Source organism: Pituophis catenifer, unplaced genomic scaffold, assembly GCF_029215685.1.
Source record: "Pituophis catenifer annectens isolate HBS135680 unplaced genomic scaffold, rPitCat1.0.hap2 SCAF_9, whole genome shotgun sequence".
NCBI classification, from domain to species: domain Eukaryota; kingdom Metazoa; phylum Chordata; class Lepidosauria; order Squamata; family Colubridae; genus Pituophis; species Pituophis catenifer.
In genome coordinates, this window is record NW_027256889.1 from 10,038,585 (window position 1) to 10,057,309 (window position 18,725).

Genomic DNA, 18,725 nt, shown 5'->3' on the forward strand with positions numbered 1-18,725 from the left:
TATTTTGAGTGACAGGGAGCCACAGCAGAGGGGTGAAAGAGCCGCATGCAGCTCCAGAGCCGCAGGTTGCTGACCCCTGTTCTAGTCCAACCCCCCTACTCAAGCAGGAGACCCTATACCAGTGATGGCGAACCTTTTCGGCACTGAATGCCCAAACTGGAACGTGTGTACATGTGTGTGCACCGGAGCACTGGAAACCCGAAGACCAGCTGGCCAGCACACGGATGCCTGTTTTTGGCCATTTTTCAGGGTGTTTTCAGGCTTTTTTTCTGGCTGTTTTTCAGGCCATTTTTCCATTCCCTCCCCAATCCAGGGAAAGGTTACTGCAAAATCCCCATTTCCTCTCGATCAGCTGGGACTTGGGAGGTAGAGAATAGATGGGGGGGCGGGGCCAGTCAGAATTTTTACTACCGGTTCTCTGAACTATTCAAAATTTCCGCTACCGGTTCTCCAGAACTGGTCAGAACCTGCTGAAACCCAGCTCCGGTTTGCTGACATTCTGCCTTAGTGATATCCTTTCCAATTCTGTTTGTTCTATGTTCTGGATTGGGGTGTAGGTAGGGACACTCCTTGAAGGCTCCTCTCTCTTTTTTAGTCAGCTTCTTCCTCACTTGGAAAGTCTAAACATCCAGTCAATTCTGTCCTTTGGTTCATTCTTTGGTCCCATAGAGAGGGGCTCCTCAGGGTGCCGTCGGCCAAACAATGTCGACTGGCGGCCCCCAGGGGGAGAGCCTTCTCTGTGGGGGCACCTGCCATCTGGAACGAGCTCCCCCCGGAGATACGGAGGATCCAAGATTTACGCACTTTCCGCCGCACCCTAAAAACGTTTTTATTCCAACAAGCTGGTCTGGCCTAACTCTCCCTTTTAAATTGGGTTTTAAATGTTTTACATAAATTGGATGTTTTTAAATTTGTTTTTTGAGCCCAAATTATTTAATCTATTTTTAATAGCTTTTAACTTTTGTATGTTATTTGTATTTTTATCTTGGCTGTTCACCGCCCTGAGTCCCCTGGGAGTAGGGCGGTATATAAATATGATAAAATAAAATAAAATACATAATAAATTGGGGGGGAGGGGGGAGGGGTGGTATGTGGTTTTGAACAGGACCAGAACTTCAAGATTGACTCAGCCTTCCATCCTTTCAAGGTAGGTAAAATGAGGACCCAGATTGTGGGGGCAATAAACTGACTTTGTATAAAAAAGAACACCGCTTAGGGGGGCCCGAAAGCCCTACTAAGCAGGTATATACAAAAGTATGAAGGCTATTGCTTAACGCATTGTAAACTGTCCTGAGTCTCTGGAGAAGGGAGGCATATAAATCGAACTAATAAATAAATAATAAATAAATGGAGTGGAGATACACATCACTCCAGAACCCACCGTCCTCCTGGTCTCAGCCTGAGAAAAGCAACCCTGCCTTTTGCCTGCACAGCAAATGTTGCGCTGTGCCAGGCACCACCCGGCAGAGGGTAGCAACAATCAACAGGTTGCCCAACCTGCTGGCAGCTGTGTGCGCGTGCCCCGCTGAGCATAATGGAGTGGCATATGCCCTCGCAAGCCGTTGACGGTCTAATCCGCAAAGAGAGAAAGGTTTAAGGCCTTGCCAGTTTAAACCTTCTGACTGTGTGAAAATCCCACTCAGTCACAGATGGGCATCACGGTGCAGGCAGCCAGCGCATCCGTGTCGTTGCATCAGGAGATCACATTCCATTAAGGTTGCGACCAGACGACTCCAGGTCCATCTCTTTCTCTCCCTTCGATAGTCAAAGCCACATCTATGAAAGCAGCAATAAAACATCTGTTTTGCCTTAAAGGGAAACCGGATCAATAGCTGAACTGTAGTCACATAGCCATAAATCCTTCTCTCAGGAACAGGGTGCTAATTGTTTAGGGATGTTTCAAACACACACAAAAACAGATGCGATTTTTTTTCTCCCCAAATGCTTAAAAGTTCAGCTGCTTGGTTTTGCCCTGTATTTGTTTCTGCTGATCCTTTCCACCGTCACCAACACCCGTTTCTCCCTCCCTCACTGACAGGCCCTTCAAACAATGCTTCCGTCTCTGTTGATTTAACATTGTCCTTTCTTCTTTTGCACACGCTGCTCCTGTTTCTTCTTCTTCTCCTTTTCGAATTAACGGAAGGGGAGTTTGTCCATTAAAGGGCTCTTAATGAGATAACAGGATTAACCGGGGAAGAACATACCCTCTACTCAGCCACCCTTGGCAAAAACCGGGCCAACCGTTTGCCTCTGCCAAGATCAGGGCAAAAAACAAACCAGCAAAAGGGTTCCAGCTTCAAATTTGCTGGGATCTTGGCCAAGATGAGGCTACAGGAGCAAATGATCGGCCTTCCCACGCACACATGATCCCCATTGTGCTCTTCCTGCTGGACTGAGAACAAGTATTTTTTTCCCCCCTACATTGGAGAATTAGTAAGCGTAAAGCTGACGAGAAATCTTGCAGTGACAATATGAGCAGTGCGGTTTGTGCTAAACAGCAACCCAGCAACCATCACCCCAAAAAAAGTGAGCAGCAAGTTAGGAGATGCTCTGGGGACCAAACAAAAGCTCTAAGGGGGCTTCATAAGACCCTCAGTTTTCCCATCCCTGAGTTAATTAAGACCAGAACTCCTGAAGATTTCAACCTCACATTCCTGGACCTGCTTTTAATAAGGACCCTTCAAGGTTTCATCCAGAGTATCATTTCAGTGATAATACAGGCACATGCCTTTGAAGATGAGGTCTTTCCATTGAGGGTCCCCTTCAACCGAGGCAAAGCAGATAAGCTTTTAGGAAGGGTGGAATTCTAAAGCACAGGACGTTGCCAAAGAAAAGGTTTCACACTACAGGCAGTCCTCGATTTATGCGGTGGTGGCACAGTGGTTAGAATGCAGCCTGCAGGCTATTTCTGCTGACTGCCGGCTGCCAGCAGTTCAGCAGTTCGATTCTCACTAGCTCAAGGTTGACTCAGCCTTCCATCCTTCCGTGGTGGGTAAAATGAGTATTTAAATTGTTGGGGGCCATAGGCTGACTCTGTAAACCTCTTAGAGAGAGCTGTAAAAGCACTGTAAAGCGGTATATAAGTCTAAGTGCTATTGCTATAATGGAGCCTGCTCATTACGACTCTAAGTCATGATGATCATAAAGTTACCCTGTGCCCAGATCCAGTTTTATAACCTTTTTCAGTAGTCGTAAAAAGAATTTATGGTTCACAAAGCAAACCTATTATTCGCTATGGGTTGTTTTTGCCCCAGACCAGAAGTAAATGTTGGGTTTGGGCGAAAACGTCATAAAATGCCGTTATGTGACCACCCGAAGCTGCAAATGGCCGTAAGTGCAGGCTGGTTGCTGAGCGCCTGACATGCAATTGCATGACCGCAGGAAGTAGGGGATGGGCGGCTGTTTGGAACAGGTTCTAAATAACTTTGGGTGCGATCAGTCTTAACTTCCAATAGTCACTAAGCAACCAGCCGTAAGTCAAGGACAACCTGTATGGTATCCCAAATGGTGACCTGAATCAACCGGTTTCTGTCCTCCATGAGTACTGAGTCTCAGAATGGCTTGCACAGTTCTCAGGTTCCAAAAAGCAGGTTCTGCTACCTACCTGTATATTAAGGTAAAGGTAAAGGTTCCCCTCACACATATGTGCTAGTCATTCCCGACTCTAGGGGGCGGTGCTCATCTCCGTTTCAAAGCTGAAGAGCCAGCGCTGTCTGATGACAATTCCGTGGTCATGTGGCCAGCATCACTAAACACCAAAGGCGCACGGAACACTGTTACCTTCCCACCAAAGGTGGTCCTTCTTTTTCTACTTGCATTTTTTATGTGCTTTCGAATGCTAGGTTGGCAGAAACTGGGACAAGTAACAGGAGCTCACTCCATTATCCAGTGCTAGGGATTCGAACCGCCGAACTGCCGATCTTTCTGATCGACAATCTCAGCTTCTTAGCCACTGAGCCACCGTGTCCAATCTTTGGACTTGCCTGGGCTGCATTGAGTGAAGAGGAATTGTTTTGGGCAGCATATAAATATATATATATAATATACTGTAGTTTGTGTTTGTGTATATGCATATGCATATGTATATAGCAATAGCGCTTGGACTTATATACCACTTCACCGTGCTTTCTAGCCCACTCTAAGCGGTTTACAGAGTCAGCATATTCTTCTTCTTCTTCCTAGCATATTCCCTCAAGTGCAGGGTCCGCTTTTCGGATCATTGAACACCACTTTGCACGATCAGCTGCGTCTCTGGGGTGCAGCCCTTCTGCTTGCATGTCTTTGTCGATGGTATCTTGGCATCTCTGTTTTGGATGCCCGCAAGGTCGCCGGCCATTGACTTCTAGTTGGTAGCCAGTCTTGGTAATGGTGGAAAATGCTGCTCTCAGGACATGTCCATACCAGCAGAGCTGACAGAGTCATCTTATTGCCCCCAACAATCTGGCTCCTCATTTTACCGACTTCGGAAGGATGGAAGGCTGAGTCAACCTTGACCTGGTAAGATTCGAACTGCCAAACTGCTGACAGCCGGCGGTCAGCAGAATTAACTGCAGGACTGCATTCTAACCACTGCGCTACAGGGACTCTTATGAATAAATAATGTTAAAAGTATACGATTTTGTGGGGCTGCATTACTAGATGTCCTGGGCTGCATGTGGCCTGCGGACTGCAGGTTGGACACGTCTGACCTACATGGAGATTCCTTTTAAATTGCCCGCTTCCCCAGCCTTACCTGCAATAGAAGAAACTTGAGTCTCACTGCCCTCTTAATTTCCCACAATACTCCTGAGATTAATCCAGAGTGTTGTGGAAAGTTGTTAATTGTACATTCTCAAAGCAGCAGGATTATTCCCAGTGGTATGTAGGCTTGCTAACAAGCAGTGAACCTACAAGATTCTGAGCCGGCTAAGAATTGTGGGAATTGAAGTCAATTGAAATAACTGCACTAAGTACTTGAAAAACATTAAAGCGGGTAGAAGTTTCTGCCCTCCTGTTTAATTAAGAAAAGCTTTAGGGAGAAGTTATTAAGTACTTCCACGGCTGTCTACAATTGCACGTCATGAAAACATCCAGGGTGAATGAGAAGCATAGATGAACCAGTCCATTGTGATTTGCTCAATGAACCATGGTTAAAACAAAATGAGATCTGTGAACCAAACCTGCCCAAGTATATCTCCAATATAGAAACCTTCCACCATTTTCAGATATGTTGGTCTACCACTCTCACTCCCTGCACTGGCTAGGGGTGATGGGATCCATAATCTAGAACGTGTGTCAGCAACCTACGGCTCCGGAGCCGCATGCGGCTCTTTGGGCCCTTTGCTGTGGTAGGTGTGGCTGGGGGGATCATGTGACTGGTGGAAGTGAGTGACATTGAGTTGGCCACGCCCACCCAGGGCATTGGCCACGCCCAACACTGTGGCTCCCAGTGTTTTCTTTTCTGTGGGAACTAGGTCCAGATGGCTCTTGGAGTGTTTAAGGTTGCAGATCCCTGGTCTAGAACATCTGGTGGGCATACCTAATCTAAAACACCAAAGAAAACGGGATTTCTTCTGAATTAATTTAGTTTTTTTGTTGGTGATACTGTTCTTGTATCTGTCTTTTCAACTGCATTCTTTATGTTTAGATTTTTGGCCTCGATGCAAAGACTGGACTTGTTTTCATGTATAAAAGGACTAATCTGTTTTGAGCTATAAAATGGGTCACATGTTTCTTTTGAAAGCAATAACCAACTTCAATTACTGTTTTGAAACCACTGGTGGAAAACTAGAAATTCTCAGTCATCCAGATCATGGTTGTCCCAAAGGTGCCTTTTCAGGAGGCAACTGGACTTTTCTTTGAAGACATTTTTCTTCTCATCCAAGAAGCTTCTTCAGCTTTGACAGGATAGTGGGGAATGGAAGGATTTATACAGTATTCCTTGCAGACAGCTGTTCATTTGCATCCTTTTAGAAGATCATTGAAGCACTTAGAAATTTATCTGTGTCCTCAGGGTGCCCTATCCTGCCAGATCTGAAGAAGCTTCTTGGATGAGAAGCGAAACGTATTCAATAGAAAAAAACAAGAAAGTCCAATTGCTTCTTGAAAAAACACCTTTGGTATACTGGTAGACATGTGGGAGCTGGGAGAAACAAACTCCATACAATTTGTCCTGAGCACTTTAGGCCAAAAATTGGAGCAACAGTAGCAAAGGAGGAAGAGGAATAATGCAGAGATTTGAATCTGAGGTATAGCCAGATTTTATTCATTACTTTTTTTTTCCAGATGTCTACTTTTTAATGGATGGAAAGCTGCTGTGCTTTTGAACTCATTACCTGTCTCATCAAAGCTTGCATTACAATTTCTGACATTGAGTGATCAGCTGCACTGTGCTTGATTTCCCTATTTAAGAATAGACAAATGCTCTGACTTATTTCCTATTTCAGAATATTTTTTTCCCTTACTCTACAACTAATGAGCGAATATAGATAACAATGTTTTCATCTGGTCCAGCATTTCTTAATCTTGGCAAGTTTAAGATTTGTGGACGCCAACTGCCACAATTTCCTTCCCCAGCATGCTGGCTGGGGAATTCTGGGAGTTGAAGTCTATACATCTTAAAATTGCCAAGGTTGAGAAAAACTCTGACAGCCAACATTATATGAATCAACAGTGCCCTGAAGCTCTAGATTAGAGTTGCTCAAGCTCTGCGATTTTAAGATGGGTAGACTCCAACTCCCAGAAGGGAGTTCCACATGGGTGGAATCCAGCAGGTTCTGACAAGTTCTGGAGAACCGGTAGCGGAAATCTTGAGTAGTTCGGAGAATCAGCAAATCCCAACTCTGGCTGGCCCCAGAGTGGGGTGAGAATGGAGATTTTGCAATATTCTTCCCATGGAGTGGGGTGGGAATGGGATTTTGCAGTATCCTTCCCTTGCCACGCCCACCCAGCCACACCATGCCCACCAAGCCATGCCCACAGAACCGGTAGTAAAAAAATTTGGATTTCACCACTGAGTCCACTCGTCTTAAAGTTGCTGACTTTGAGAAACACTGCCCTAGATAATCCCTAGATGATTCTATTCGGGGGAGTCCCACAATTCAAGGCTGTTTCCCCCCCCCACCCCAATTCTCTCCTGAGGAGAAATGGTGGTGTTATTTGAGCCAGAAAAATCTCTCCAAAGAGCAGGCTTATGTAACAAGCAATAAAATGTGTTGTCTTTTACTTTCAGTCAATTCTAGGAGATTAGCTATTCCCTAAGATCAGCATTAAAGACTTCCTGGATTCAGGACACAGTCAATGAATGGCTGAAGGAGCCCTGGAGCGTTTTCCTGCTGTCTGAATTCAAGAAGCTGGCCCCATCTAGGTGAGAGAGACGGTGCCAGAAATGTTGGCTCTGCAAAAGGACTCATAGCTCAGGAAAGCCACTGATCACGTTTTGCAATTCCTACCTCAGGGCCATGGGACAAGGAGGAAATCACAGGCCACACAGTGTTCGTTAAGATTCCCCATGCCATTTTATACGGTTCTAAATTTGGCAAAATTAGCCAAGTGGAGAGCTGCATAAGGAATGTTTTTTCTCTTTCTGCAGATATTCCTCAACTTAACAACAGTTCATTTCAGGGCTGGGCTTCAAAAATTTTAGCAAGGGGTTGTCTGCCCGGTTGCTGGGTGGGTGTGGCCATGGTGGGCGTGGCTTAGTCGGCCTCCTGCACCACGGCGGAGGGGGCGGTTTTGCCCTCCCCGGGCTCTAGAGGCTTTCCTTGAGTCTCCGGGAGGGCAAAAACAGCCTCCCCAGGCTCCAGAGTCCCTCTGGAGGCCGGAAAGGGGCCCGTTTCCAGCCTTCCTGAACTTCTGGTAGGTCCGTTTTTCGCCCTCCCCAAGTCTCCGTGCACTTACCTGCATCCAAAATGGGCCGCGTGAGGACTCCTGGGAGGGGAGCAGCGGGGTGGGTGGGGCCAGCCAGGAGTGAGATTTGGGGGTTCTCCAAACTGCACAGAATCTTAGCTAGAGGTTCTCCCAAATCCCTGCAAACCTCCAGCAACCTCCTCATTTAGTGACAGTTTTCAAGTTACAACGGCACTGAAAAAAGTGACTTATGACCGTTTTTCAAGTTACGACATTGCAGCATCCCCATGGTCACATAATCCTAATTCAGAGGCTTGGCAACTGACTCACATTTATGATGATTGCAGTGTCCCAGGGTTCACGCAATCCCCTTTTGCGACCTTCTGACAAGCAAAGTCAACGCGGAAGCCAGATTCACTTAATAACCGAGTTACTAACTTAACAGCTGTAGTGATTCACTTAACAAATGTGGCAAGAAAGTTCATAAAATGGGGCAAAACTCAGTTAACAAATGTCTCGCTTAGTAAAAGAAGCAATTGGATTCAATTGTAGTCATAAGTCGAGGACTACCTGCCCATGGAGGCATAGCCAACCTGTTTGCATGAAGTAAGGCACATTATGGATTTAAAAAAAAAAACCCGAACTGCTACCATAAAACAGGCTGAAATGAATATTAGAATGGGAAAATAAGGAATGGGACAAAGTCAGTTTTTTTACATTGAGATGAAACAAGCAAGGATGCCAGGCTCAAGATTACCGTTGGATTCCCACAACATGTTAAATCACGGTTTGTTGAAGAAGCCACCCCCTGCTGGGTGTGCAAATTATGCTAAGCCCCTAAGCTATGGTTTGAAAGCACAACAGCTGAGTTTGCACAATTTGCTGCGTATGGCTTAGTGCAAAGACCCACTTTCGACTAGAGCTGAAGGGCCTGGGTAAGGATCTAATTTGATTTCTTTTCATTTAAATTTAATTAGAATTAAATTAATTGCATATGGATATATTTAATCGTTTCTCCTTCTGTCACATTAAAACTGCAACCATTTCAGGAAGGGGTTTTTGCATCTCTCCTAAAGCTTTTGGGTGAAGTGGGGAGAGAAATAGAGGAGCTCTGAAAGACTCTAAGGGGTATCCCGCTGTTTTGAAGGGGAGACAGCAGGGAGCAAAACTGGTATTTTGGTCCAGAAAACGAATGTTCTGCTAGCAAACGATAGCTTCCTTCACAAATCATTCATGGCAGGCCTGCTCATGTTGATTCTGTTCAGTTTTTATATACAAATAGTCCTCGACTTACAACGTTACAACGGCACTGAAAATAATGACTTATGACCAGGGGTGAGCTGCTGGTTTGCAGGGGTTCGGAAGAACCTCTAGCTAGGATTCTGTGCATGAAGAGAATTTTCACCCATGTTCGTTGCCCATTTTTCAGACCCCGCGTAATTTAAGTGCTTTTCCACTTGCCCAAATAGTCTCTCTCTTATTTTTATGTATATCCTGAGGAAACTAATCCCACCATCTAGTCAATGCCGACTAGAAATGATGCAATCGAAACAAGCCAGAACTGGGAGAAAGAGAATCTACCGTAATAATGATACTAATACAAATTGAATTCTTGCTTTTATTTACTTCGAGTCAGGTCCAAACTATGCCAGCTGAACTAAGATCTCGCTGAAACTGAGGCAATCATGACTTAATTTAAGCCTCATTGATTTCAGTGGGAAGTAATTTACTGGAATAGAATCAAAGCAATATTTATATAGCTGTGATTTCTTGACGGCATGTATAAAAACAGAAGCCAGTTTTAAATCACCAATATTGTAACAAAATGGCGACGCTTAATGCTTTTTCTAGGCAGAATAAAAGAACAAAAAGAAACAAATTTTAAAAAGCTAGCTTCACAAACAACAGTTAGAAAAAGCACCAAAAAAAAAAGGAAAAGAAAAGAAAGAAAATAGGGCAATAAATGAAATATTTTCTATAGATGACCTAAAAAAATGTTTTTGTCAGGCTATTGAGACCACCGTGCCATGACAGAGATCACTTATACCACTGAACACGACAACACAATACACATATCCAAGTTATCCAATTCATTGATTTTTCTCATTTTGCATAGCCCATTAAACTGTGATCATTTTGGTATAGTGGTGAAATAGCTGGCTAGAAACCAGGAGGCAATGAGTTCTGGGCTTTCCTTCGGCATAAAATCTGGCTGGGGACTTGGTGGCCTTTATTTTTTCCAGGAAATTTTGGTCACTGTTGCTATGACCCTGTTGGAAGAAATATCCATCTGGTTCAGTTCTAAGCCAGGAGAAAGATGCTAGAAACATGGAAGCTGATTGGAAAGATGGTTTATTGATTTAATTTAATTTAATTTAATTTCCAATTTATATATGAACAGGACCACGTGGGTTTGAGGTCCTGGGCAGCTGACCACATGGAGTTGAGAGTGAGAGTTATTTATACCCTCTCTTGGGCCTTGCCCTTGAGCTTCCTGTTCCTGTGCAAGGGCATGTATTCTATGGGCTGTTGTAGGAGTCATAGCTAACTTTGTAGGTGCTGCTGATGCAATGAAGCGGCTTGTTGGGCAATTCCTATTGTGGCTGAGGGTTAATCCTACCTCTGCCTTGAATGGATTACCAAATCTGCATTTCTAAAGGTTGGCCCCTTAGTTTCTACTTGGGGCAGAAAGCTGAGATTCTGAGTTTCTGTCTTTAGAAACATGTTTCTCCTTTAGGGAAAATATCAGAGGTGGGCTGCTGGGGGTTCACAGGGGTTCGGAAGAACCTCTAACTAAGATTCTGTGCAGTTCAGAGAATCCCCAAATCCCACTCCTAGCTGGCCCCGCCCACACTGCCCCTCCGCTCCCAGGAATCCCCACGCGACCTTTTTTGGATGCAGGCAAGTGCAGGGCGCACACGGGGGCTCGGCAAGGGTGAAAAACGGGCCTACTGGAAGTTCGGGAAAGCCAGAAACGGGCCTGTTTCGGCCCTCCAGAGCCTGGGAAGGCTGTTTTCGCCCTCCCGGAGGCTCAACAAAAGCCTCTGGAGCCTGGGGAGGGCAAAAATGTCCTCCTGCTGTGGTGCAGGAGGCCGACTAGGCCACGCCCACCATTGCCACACCTACCCAACAACCGGGCGGAGAACCCCTTGCTAAAAAATTTGAAGCCGATCCCTGGGAAATATAATATTCTGCCTTTTTAAAAAATATTTCTCAAAATACTTCATTCTTCTAGGAAGGGTGGATGCCAAATTTCTACAATCCTAAACTTCTGACCGGATGGAGAAACAAGGAGCTGAAACTGAAGAAGCAAAAATGGAAAGGCCAAGCAGGTGGGCACATTCCTGCATACTGTTTTTTTCATTTTTTTCCATGAGGGGATGTTTCCAGTGAATGAAAGCCAAAGAGGTAAAAGCCTGATGGAGACCGAGGGGGTAGGAAGGGGGGGTGGGCTGCCATCGCTTCCCACTGCCCTGCCAGCATGTCAGGAGGGAATGAACACGGCAGAAACAGATGGTTCTTTTGTGCCCATGGTGGGGGCCACTGGGAGAGCGGGGGAAGGGAAGAGCGTCAGGCAGGATTAATAGACTATGCAGGAATGTCCAAACCACACTTTTAATGAACTCCGATAAAGATTTAATGAAGCAAAACACAGAGCGACAATATGGGTCCCTGACCTCAAGGGGGGCTGGGGAACTGGGTCTCCATGGAGAAAGGCGCACCCTCCCGCCTCAGTAGAGATACACAAAGCCTGTAGGGAAGGCCCCATACTTGGTTATAGATTAAACCAACTGCCAGAGATTTGGAGAGGAAAACGGAGGAGGGGTTGCGTGCGGAAGAAAATGGAAGAGAGATAGAAATAGTTAAAAATCGCCCTTAGTTGTTGTCCTTTTTGGTCATTTATGAAAGGAGGGAGGGAGAGAGAGGAGGAGGAGGAGGAGGAGGAGGAGGAGGAGGAGGTGGAAGAAGAAGAAGAAGAAGAAGAAGAAGAAGAAGAAGAAGAAGAAGAAGAAGAAGAAGAAGAAGAAGAAGAAGAAGAAGAAGAATGGGAGGAGGAGGGGGAGGAAGGGGGAGGAGGAGGAGGAGAAGAAGAGGAGGAGGAGGAGAGAAGAAGGAGGAGGAGGAGAGGAGGAGGAGGAGGAGGAGGAGGAGGAGGAGGAGGAGAAGAAGAGGAGGAGGAGGAGGAGGGGGAGGAGAAGAAGAAGAGGAGGAGGAGGAGAGAAGAAGGAGGAGGAGGAGAGGAGGAGGAGGAGGAGGAGGAGGAGGAGAGGAGGAGAAGGAGGAGGAGGAGAAGAAGAAGAAGAGGAGGAGGAGGAAGAGGAGGAGGAGGAGGAGAGAAGAAGAAGGAGGAGGAGGAGAAGGAAGAGGAGGAGGAGGAGGAGGAGGAGGAGGAGAAGAAGAAGAAGAAGAAGAAGAAGAAGAAGAAGAAGAAGAAGAAGAAGAAGAAGAAGAAGAAGAAGAAGAAGAAGAAGAAGAAGAAGAAGAAGAAATCCACACTATAATGGAATAGTTAAATTGGTGCATAATCCAAACTGATTTCAGAATTATCTGTTGGACCAGGATGAATCCCTGCAGAGTCCCATCAGATAGCAGGAATGATCCATATTCAATTTTTAAAGCTATCAAAACTATGTCTTGATTTTTTTTTTTTTTTCCTTATGACCGGACCCAAAAGTGCTGCATAACTCACCAGCTGGCATATTCTGTCCTCGGTTAGTGAAAGCTGGGTTTCGAGAGGAAACTACTGAAGGTCATGGATTTAAACCTACCTGCTGTGAATTCACCTCTTTATCCTTAGGATTTGGAAAGAGGATCTGGCTGAACCAACCAGTGATATTTCTGTCCTGCCCAGTGAAGGCAAATGTAGGAGGGGGGAAAAAAATCACTTGGGACGCTCATTTGCATCAGGAGCTGCACATGTGGAATTAGCAGATAGTGTCAGTTATTCTGCATTGATTAACTCATTCTGCAGTCACGGATACCTGGGAATAAGCCTCTTTGAGCATACTCAAATTTACATGTGAGAAAATATGCATCTGCTCACATATGTGTGATGGGAACTTTACTTCCCTAGAGATGTCAAGATGCAGCCAGGCCTAGTGTTTGTATTTTAAAAACATCCACTCGTTTTGTAGAAAACGATGGCTCCCATTCCACTTTGAGCTTGCCATAGTTTGCATCTTCTATGAATAGAATAGAATAGAATAGAATAGAATAGAATAGAATAGAATAGAATAGAATAGAATAGAATAGAATAGAATAGAATTTTTTATTGACCAAGCGTGATTGGACACACAAGGAATTTGTCTTAGTGCATATGCTCTCAGTGTACATAAAATAAAAGATACGTTCGTCAAGAATCATAAGGTACAACACTTAATGATAGTCATAGGGTACAAATAATCAGGAAACAATATCAATATAAATCATAAGGAGACAACCAACAAAATTACAGTCATACAGTCATAAGTGGAAGGAGATGGGTGGTGGGAACGATGAGAAGATTAATAGATCCCTCTGCCTCAAACAGTGAGGTAGGATCCACTGTGGCAGAGCTGTAAGCAAGGCTGGGAACTCAAAACCACATTCGGTGACAAGGCAGTGATAAATCATCATACCACACAGAAAACTACATGGAAGGCCGAGTCAACTTTGAGCCGGTGAGAATCAAACTGCTGGCAGTCAGCAGACTTATCCTGCAATACTGCATTCTAACCATTGTGCCACCACATAACTCCAGGACACTGCCACCATCGTAAATCCATGCCTATATACATGCCCAAGTTTTGATCATGCGACTGTGGAGATGCTGCAATAATCTTACGTGCAAGGACTGGTCGTAAGTCACTTTTTTCAGCCCCATTGCAACTTCAAACGGTCACCGAATTGAATGGTTGTAAATTGAGGATTATCTGTATGGGCAACACAGCAGTATGATGGGGCTGTGAAGTCACCAGAGGCCAGCTTGATTTTTATATTTGCATTTTACTCCTCCCTTCCTCCTGCTCCTTTCTGATCTCAAATTCAGGTATGCCAGTCAATGGAACCTTGAACCACCCTTCAGGCAATTTACAGCTTCTCCCAGTCAGCATTAGAGGTTCCCAGGCTAGCAACACCCAAAGCTATATTTTACCAGACCATTTTACCATTAGTAAGCTGCTATTCAGCATTCAGAGCCAGTGGTTTCCTTCTCCACCCTTGGCCAAGTTAGCAGGTTTGCCTAGCGCACACTAAGCATAGTTGACTTGTTTGTTTTTTGTTTTTTTTTTAATTTGATTTATATGCCGCCCTTCTCCGGAGACTCAGGGCGGCTTACAATGCATTACTACCTACTTGGGCCTGGGTCAGAACACAACTAAAGTTTCATGTGAATAATGCCAACAATGTGCATATCTGTAGAAAGCAAAGGGTTTTGGGTTTTTTTGAACAGATGCATTGTAAAGCAGGCTGTGGGGGGGGGAAACCCCTCTGAAAACACAAATATTCTCCCTATGGAATCCCCGTTTTCTCTTGCTTCACAGTCTCCTGAGCAAGGGGGGGAACAAAACATCTCTAAGGTATAGACTATTCTGAGCAAGTAGAGCATAAGCACCTGAAAAAAACAAAGATATAGTTAGGTCAAGGTCATGTGCAGATGTAAAGAATGAGAAACAATGCGAGGGTAGGCCTCGTTCTTCAATTGGTGTTAAAAAGGATGAAATTTCAGTGGCAGTCTTATCACAAGGCACAAAGGAAAACCTCCACTGGCTTACAACCCCTCCTTCTGCACAATTCTTTAAAAAGTAGATGTTGGATATTACTTTATAAACCATGCTAAACCAGGGGAAATGTTCTGGTGACAACATGTCAACAATGGCTGTGACCTTAATCCCTGGACTGAGTCCTTTAGGGGGGAGGGGGGGAGTGCCTTGGTCTTGTTTTTCATGGAAGAGGTAAAAAGGAGGAACTTGAGGACACGGTCTTGAATCCTGGAGGAAATATGGACTAGAGCAGGTGTGAAATCCAGCAGGTTCTGCAGAACCGGTAGCAGAAATTTTGAGCAGTTCGGACAACTGGCAAATGCCACCTCTGGCTGGCCCCAGATTGGGTGGGAATGGGGATTTTGCACTATCCTTCCCCTGCCACGCCCACCAAGCTACACCCACCAAGCCACGCCACACCCACAGAACCAGTAGTAAAAAAAATTGGATTTCACCACCGGACTAGAGGTCTAATGTTTAAAATATATTACAAAAGTGGAGGGGAGAGTCATCTGAATCGTGAAGGATGTAATGGAGGGGAAAGTAAACAAATGTTTTGCCTTCCATCACTATATATTATTCCTTGTTTGAATTTCCATAACCTCCCTTTGCTCATTAGCTATTAAACGTTATTAAATATGCATGCCTCCTTATGGTGGCAGGAGATTCTTACAATCCATTTTATCTTCACAACAATCCTGTGGATGACAATGAAAGAGAAAGATAAATTAGAGTCAATAATACAAACTCTGTGTTTCCCTTCTTTCTTTTCTTCTTTCTTTTTCTTTTTCTTTCTTTCTATCTTTCTTTCTTCCTTTCCTTCCTTCCTTTCCTAAAATTTATTCTATCCATAATCAATACACCCTATAATGCATATATCTTCAATTATTCTCTATTTAAGACTCCGATTGATTTTTTTTTCTTCCTTCCCTTACAAGCATCAAGAATTTTCATAACGTATTTGGCACAAATATTTCATAGTAGTAAGTAAAATTTCTCTCTTGAGTCTCCGCAACCTAGTTTACAATCCTAGTCCCTTCTACTCTTCCATCACCCTTGGGCCCTCTGCATCTTCCCCTAATGTAAATTTCAGTTCTCTGAATCCTCAGCAGTTGCCAACTAGGGAATTTTGTCTGTGGGATTCCACATCTGGAAAGCACCCGTGCTGGAAATGTCTGTCCCTCAGGATAACTCCCTGGTCCCAGAAATGATCATTCTTAGAATACATAGATAGAATTCTTTATTGGCCAAGTGTGATTGGACACACAAGGAATTTGTCTTTGGTGCATATGCTGTCAGTGTACATAAAAAGACAAGATACATTCATCAAGAATCATAAGGTACAACACTTAATGATAGTCATAGGGTAGAAATAAGCAATCAAATCCTACTAGGAAGCAATCAATATAAATCGTAAGGATACAAGCAACAAAGTTACAGTCATGCAGTCATAAGTGAGAGGAGATGGGTGATAGGAACGATGAGAAGATTAATAGTAATAGTAATGCAACCTTAGTGAATAATTTGACAGTGTTGAATTATTTGTTTAGCAGAGTGATGGCATTTGGGAAAAACTGTTCTTGTGTCTAGTTGTCTTGGTGTGCAGTGCTCTACAGTGTCGTTTTGAGGGTAGAAGTTGAAACAATTTATTTTCGGGATGTGAGAGGTCTGTAAATATTTTCACAGCCTTTTTTTTTTTTGACTCGTGCAGTATACAGGTCCTCAATGGAAGGCAGGTTGGTAGCCATTGTTTTTTCTGCAGTTCTAATTATCCTCTGAAGTCTGTGTCTGTCTTGTTGGGTTGCAGACTTTTTTTTTCATTTTTCATTCAGTCAGTCAGTCATTAGTAAAACTGCAAGTTTCATAAGGTTGGTTATTTGGTTACGTAACATCAAGCCAGGCTCAACAACTCATCTCAAGATTCATCTCAAGCTATCTCTGCTAATAACTTGGAAGATTTCCAAGGACATTCCAGTAATCTCCACTGCAACTCCAAAATGCATCCCTTGTTGACTTCCTCCTCCTCCCCCGCTCCTCTCAATCTTGCAAAGAGTTCTGATGCAAAAGGACATATGATTAGAGAATTCTGATGTCACATGTTTAGTATATATATATATATATATATATATATATATATATATATATATATATATATATATATATATATATATACCAGAAGCTCATCCTGATCATAGGAACTAAAATGTCATTACTGATGATCACGAGTTTCTCTTGTTTCAGTAAAGTGTGGGGGGGGCTCACTCATGGTTCTGTTGCTGTTGCTATGTACTTGTGAATTAGATATCCTTGACTATCTGTTGGAAAGCCACCAAAGATCAACCATGGGTTGTCTCCATATCCTTGACTAAAGCTGACATCAATCAAAAACAAAGCAGATCCATACTTCTGATTTCTAAACCTTTCTGTAGTTTCCATCAGGCTTTCACAATCTGAGACCACCAAAGCTTTCTATGACACTCAAAATTTACCATCGAATTGCAGTTGTTGTTGTTTTTTTAAAAAAAAAGGAGGAGTGGAGATTAAATATGTGAGGGCTCGTCGTGTTCTCTTTCTTCATCCATATGGTTGAATTTAATTAAAATTCAACTAAAACCCAGATCTGCTTTCGCCCTGACCCTGCCAACTTCTTCATCCAGCACCTGCCCATTTTCGTGAGCGCATCCCCACCCCCAGCCACCACTCAAAAACGCTGTACGTGCTTAGTTCTGTACATCCCTAGCCATAAATGGTGAACTGTCCTAAATAAAAGTAGCTATTTCTCTCCTTTCTTTCAGACATTCCTTTAAAATATTGCAAAACTGCCAGCCAACCTTCCTCCTCCCTTTCGTTTGCCTTTCTAAATTGAATCTGCCCATTCTCCTCTGCTTCCCTTTTCCAGCTGTGCAGGGTGTAAAGCATCTTCAAAGCTCACCTCCTCTCAAAGCTGTCCCAGTTACATGCAGCACCCTATAAGGCTGATGTAGGGCTGCAGTCCAAAACTGGAAGGAGGGAGGAAGGAGGGAAGAGAAAGAGAGAGAAGGCGAGAGAGAGAAAGCGAGGGAGGGAGGGAGGATGGATGGATGGATAGATAGATAGACAGACAGACAGACAGACAGACAGACAGACAGACAGACAGATAGATGGACAGATGGGAGGAAGGGAGGGAGGGACGGAGGGAGGGAGGGAGGGAGGATAGATAGATAGATAGATAGATAGATAGATAGATAGATAGATAATGATGGGAGGATGGATGGATGGATGGATGGATGGGAGGAAGGAAGGAAGGAAGGAAAGATAGATAGATAGATAGATAGATAGATAGATAGATAGATAGATAGATAGATAGATAGACGGACGGACGGAAGGGAGGGAGGGAGGAAGAAAGGAAGGAAGGAAGGAAGGAAGGAAGGAAGGAAGGAAGGAAGGAAGGAAGGAAGGATGGGAGGGAGGGACGGAGGAAGAGAAAGAGAAAGAAAGTAAGAAAGAAATGAAAAGAAAAGAAAGAAAAGAAAAGAAAAAAGAAAGAAAAGAAAAGAAAAGGAAAAGAAAAGAAAAGAAAAAAGGAAAGGAAAAGAAAAGAAAAAAGAAAAGAAAAGAAAAGAAAAGAAAAGAAAAGAAAAGAAAAGAAAAGAAAAGAAAGATTTCACTAAACAGAAGTGAATTGGACCTTGCTTCTCCTGTACTAATCCTATGAAGCCCGGCTGCCTTCCTCTTTGGATTAACACTGCTCAGCATCAGGACTAGTAGTCAATTTATACAAAAGCCAGAGGAGTTTGCATTTGACTGCAAAGTTAACTTCTCTTTTTTAAAAAACAAATACATGAATCAAAACTTGGCTACCCTTTGAAATTCATACTTTTCCAAATGTTGCAATGCAGTTCACCAAGAATTATTTGAAAATTTTAACAGGAAAAGATCTGTACAGAAATGCATATATTCATGAAAATAATGTAATGTTTGGTATATTAGGAAGAACTGTTTGCAAAAAATGAATGTTCCGCAAAGCTGCAAGTAAATTTTGCAACAGGCAGCAAAATACATGCACATTTTAATATAAACCTTAAAAAAAATACTCAGGTTTGGCAAACTGGATTTGGCATATTCTTAAAAATGAAAAACATGGTGAAATTGTCAAGTTACCACATCAAAATGAAGGCA